The sequence below is a fragment of the Solanum pennellii genome, chromosome 12 (assembly GCF_001406875.1).
Source record: "Solanum pennellii chromosome 12, SPENNV200".
NCBI classification, from domain to species: Eukaryota; Viridiplantae; Streptophyta; class Magnoliopsida; order Solanales; family Solanaceae; genus Solanum; species Solanum pennellii.
The window spans coordinates 14,838,293-14,843,787 of record NC_028648.1 but is presented as its reverse complement, the minus strand read 5'-3'; positions in this window follow the sequence as shown (position 1 = coordinate 14,843,787).

The following is a 5,495-nucleotide window of genomic DNA, read 5'->3' as shown; positions in this document are numbered from 1 at the left end:
TGGATCTTTTTAGTAAAGAGAATGAATCTTGAAATATGCTAATATACTCAATCTAAAGAACCCTTTTCCCAAAAAGAGTATGATGTGGAGGCTTGAGCCCTCATAGATGTGTGTGGTGATGACTTCCAGATTTTGGGGAATAATAGATGTTGAATTTTAGAAGTTATTGAATTGGTTTTTATTAATGAGTTTAAGTCTTCCGCATTACTTTCTTTTGATATTAAATTGAAATGTTAGGGTTTAGATTGGTTGGTTCGCTCAAATAGGAGGGTAAGTGTGGGTGCCAGTCGCGGCTCGGTTTTGGGTCGTGACAAAGTAGATGTTTTAACACGGTGACTTTAATATTCTGGATTTGTAATATTTAGACTTCTATTATCTTATCTTATCTTATCTTATCTTACTTATTTATTTATTTATTGTGAGACTTAGACTTTATTGTGCTATGCTTCTATAATTTGTCTAGAATCTCTATATGATTGCATGAATTAGAACATAACGTGTTGATTGGTTCATAGGGATTGGCATGTATGCCTGTCATGATGAGTTGGATTCTGGCACCTATGTACTAAAGAATTAAGTTTTTCTCAACTAATCAAGAAGCAAATTGATTTTATATGGAAAAATCCTCGCTCCCATAACTAAAAAAATGCAATCTACCTCAATGAACCTTTTCCTCAAATTTTCACTAAAACTTGAACATATTTTATCATGTTAAATCTCTTGTTTAGTTACTTGTGTTTTACTTTCCTTATTTATATGTTATTTATATTGGTTTTGTCTTTGGAACTCTCGGTCAATGTCTATCGAGTACTGCGTGTTGGTACTCATACCATACCTTTGCATCCTACAAACCATACTACGAGTTCTCACTATTGATTTGGATCTCATGTAAAGCAACTTCGGGATTTAGAGATAAGGCTGAGCTCTTGGCGTTTAGAGTTATGAGTTTCCATATAGTTGGCTAGACTGGTCTTTATATTATTTAGAGACATTTTGTGTTTGTATTGTATTTGTAAAAGTCTTGTGCTCTTATTTTTGTTAGATGCTTGATTATTGGCTGATGACAAGTCTTATTGATAGTTTCTTGAATCAATTTTGGTTGATCTCTCTTTATTCTCAATATTATTAGCTTATTGATCCTCATTGTTATCATTAGTGTGTTAGCCCGTCTCTTATAGATCCGGGCTAAGTATTAAGCTTACCTACTAGTGGAGTGTCGTAGTTTCCATTATGACATGATAAATTGGGTGGCGACAAATTACTACTCATTGTGTTTGTGATGTGTAATTTATGGTTGGCTCGGGTACCATAACTGGTACAAGATATCCCATGATTAGCTCGGATACCATGTCTGATACATTCTAATGGTTGGCACAATTACCATGCCTAATACAAGGATATCCATATACAGTTGGCTCAGGTACGACACTGATACATACTATCGATTGACAGGAGTAATATGCCTAGTACACTAACAATTTGTGTGTGAGTTCTATAAGAGAACCATGTTTACTTCTTCATGACATGAATATTACATATTGGTTCTTTGAGAGGACAAAGTATATTTATTGTGTAATATTTATCGCATATTGGTCCATGCGGGGATGGTTTGGTGTATTGAAATGGTGAGGTGGTCCTTGTGTAGATCGGGTTACATACGAAATATGGTAGTGATGCTTTAGGGATCCTTAGAGGTACGGGTTATTTGAAAAGTGTGATGAATCAGGTCTGATTTTTGTAAAGTTGTTGATCATGTCATATGTAAATGTTAAGTCAAAATGTTGACTGTGAGTTTGGCTTATTCACTAGCTTGCACTGTATTGTTAGTCCGAGTTGTCTAGGAAATTTCTGATAAGGGAGATTTAAGTAAATGTGGTTTGCTAAGAGTTTTGCAAGTGGTTTACGAAATTTATTAAGGCCAAGGGTGTTGGCATGAGTGCTTAAGGAAGAATAATAGACTGGTTAATAGAGTTGGTAGTGGTGTTGTATTCAGGAAATCTCAATGTGATAAAAGGATTAGATTATGATTTGATATGAAAGTGGAATGACCTAGATGGTGGAGTCAGCAGCGGAAGTGTCACACCCTAGAAAACGTTTGAGCTAAGACTCGAACCATCCTTCGTTGTGAGCATGATTTTACCAAGGAATTTAAAATTTCTAAGGGTTAAGGTCATTATATGTAGCACCCTGAGTTCAAGAAGAACTAAAGAGAATTCATTCAAGTCATTAGTAAGTTCATTTAAGTTTTGGGTTAATTTCAAATAACCATAACAATCATTACAGGATGATTTAAGTGTCCCATAAGATATCAAATGGAAGGTCTTTGGATTATCTTTCCAATTCCACCCTGTTTGCTAAGTTCGAATTTGGATGAGTGAGATATGCCTTTTTGAAGTTTGATTGTCCAGTTAAGTAAAATTACCCAAAAATATGAGGGGTATTTGGTTCTTTTCCTTACCCAACTAGATTCAATTCATTGTTAGTAAGGTTCTAGGAGTATAAAATGATTTGGTTCATTTTTACAATCCTAATACATCCTTAGGGTTTTAAAAAGAGTTCAAGAAGAGAAAAGAAGAGAAAAGATAAAAGGTTCAAAGCGTTTATCGAGATTCTTGAGTTTTCTTGCAGAGTTTTACCAAAGGGTTGGCCCCTAAGAGGTATGTAAACTTTCATAGTGTTGGGTTCATTCACCCACATGCCAATCATGATATTTTATTCGAATCCATCCATAAAGATTGATAAAGTTGAGTTCTTGATAAATATTCTTGAAGTTTCATTCCAAATCTTGATTGTAGGGGTTTTATGAATTCTTGAGATTAAATTTAGCGATTTGAGGGTTGTTTTGAGTAGATTAGTGTGTACTTAGGTTGAGTATTCGAATCTAAGTGAGTGGGGAAGAAATCATTCGAATCTAGGCGAACTAGGGTGAGAAACAAACAAAGAAATTTGTGAGGTTTTCTGGCAGTGGGCTGGCATGCCGCCCCACCATTGCGCCAGCATAGGGAGTCTGTAGTTAATGAGCTCGCGCCCTGCGCCATGGTCTCCTGCACCCACCACTTCTCCGTTGATTTGCCTGTTTGAGTTCTTTAAAGGGTACCTAAATTACTCCACTTTATTTCTAACTACTCTACACTACTTCTAAACATCTAGAAATCATTCATAACATCAATCATAACCTTGAATTAATAATTCAAATTCAAGATAGAGTTATGAGTTAAGTCCTTAGAGTACTTTCGAACATTTTGAGAAAATTTCTTTGAGTCTTTTTAAGGAGTCTTCTACAATTTCAAATAACTTGTTTTAAGACTCGAGCAAGTGAGTATGAGAATGAGGAGAATGTATTCATGAGTCTACTTTGTCATCACGAGATTCTTTGTTTTATTTAGAAAAATACTGGATTGGTTTAGAGTCACCATTTAATTTTAAGTAAATTAAGAAATCTATTTTTTCAAAAAGATCAAAACAAAAATCCAATGAAAATATTTAAAGGGGGTTCGAGGTTTGTATTAGCATTTCGGGAAAAGATTAAAAGCACCCGAAATGCCCGCTAACTCTCGGTTATCAACAATAAATTATTTGGCTAATTAGTTTATGGAAAATACACAAACTTGAACAAGAGAAGGTAAAATTTTTTATTCAATTTTAAATATTTAATTCAAAATGGTTATCTTTTGGGGAGTTGAATTTTTTAAAACCTTAAGATTTATTTTTACATATAAACACATAATGACAATTAAGTAGGTAGAAAAAGGTTTGGGCCCAAGTCTGGATTTGTCCGCCTGGGCCAACACTTGGGCCTATTTTTGTTACTTGCACCTGTGTAATTCTAACATAAAGGGAGAATGCCTTTGTTTTGGGCCTTAGGTCCAACTCTTGCACCTGTCCTAAATTCTAACAAGATGATAATAAATAAGTGGGCTTAGACCCAAAAGTAACAAAATCCAGCTTCTGCAAGTACGAGTGGGATTTTGTCTCAATCTTTTCAATTTTGTAATTTGACTGCAAATTCTTTCGATACTGGGACCTACTTGTTGATTTTAATAGCTGGCTGACTCAGAAAAAGAAATTTGAGCCTTTACGGCTCTCCCAAAATGCAAGAGGAATGATTGGAGAACTCAGACAGTTTCACATGCAATAAAAAAGGGAAAGAAATTAGCACATGATCTGATCAAAATGGAAATAGTAAAGGATATTCCAAGTTTTATACAGAGAAGTGATGAGATGCACATATTTATCACATAATTTAAATTTTAAAAAAATCATGCAAGGGCAAGCAAGAAACTTTAATGTTGAGGCTTGTAATGAACAACTCTTTTAGTAAAATAATTGAATAAAGTCGAGCCGGCAAGGAAATGTATAGATACTGCCGACATATACATAAACCAAAGAGAACAATATCACAAGCTTAAAGGTAAATAAAATGGAGAAAATTCACATGTTGCTCTTTTGAAGAAAGTTAACCATTTTAACAAAATAAAATTGATATAAAAAGCACTCAAACAAAATCATTGTACGAATAAACCCACACTTGGATGTAATTAAATCATGCTTGCAACATTGGATGTAACTAAATCATGCTTGCAACAAGGACACATACTGGAGAATTCTACCTAGAAAGCTAACAAAAATTAAAACCACCTACTTAACTTAAAGAAACAAGGCAAAGAACATGACCATGAAGAATAGACAAATAACCTTGAACCCACTTCTAATAAGACTAAAATCTATTCAAAATAAAACAAGAGATTTGGACTCAGGTTGAAACAACTCACAAACAATAACCCATTTAAACATCACCTAATAAGCCAAAGGTTGCTCCAGACAGCGAGAAGACGAACATAGAAAGGAAATGATGAAATTGCTATGATAAAAAAGACTTAGGTACAACATTAAAATCATTCTTAGCATGCTTACAGGTTAAGAAAAGAAATGATATACAAGCAAAACTTGGTAAAACTCAAGATAAATTTAGTGAAGCAATGAATACCGAGCTAATACTACACTAACTTAAAAAAAGCCATCTCAATACCATTTAATAACAACAAAATAGCACACGAATCTTCAAAACTACCATACCTCATAGAGCGAAAAGATGAACAATAGGCATCCTTCCTAAGAATACAATCAAGAAAAGCAAAATATATTGCAATCTAGAAAACAGGGAAAACAATCTTTGATTTTTGTAAACAGATTCGACCACAACTAACATGTAAAATATAAAACAACAATAGTACAATCCAAGAACTCAAACAATGTCAATACAAAACGTAGATTTGTAGGCACATGATTAAGGAATATCAAGGATTTCTTTGTACTCTAGTCTCATCTTAACTAGAGCCACTCCCCAAGCATACTCACTCGGTGCTAGCCTTTGTTCTCATATAGTAGTTCAATCTCAAGGGCATATGAAGAGGTACCATATTGTAGTCACTACCAAGTCATAATACACCTCACCTAGGATGGGTCTAGTACGGCTGCCACTCAATGGTCAATAA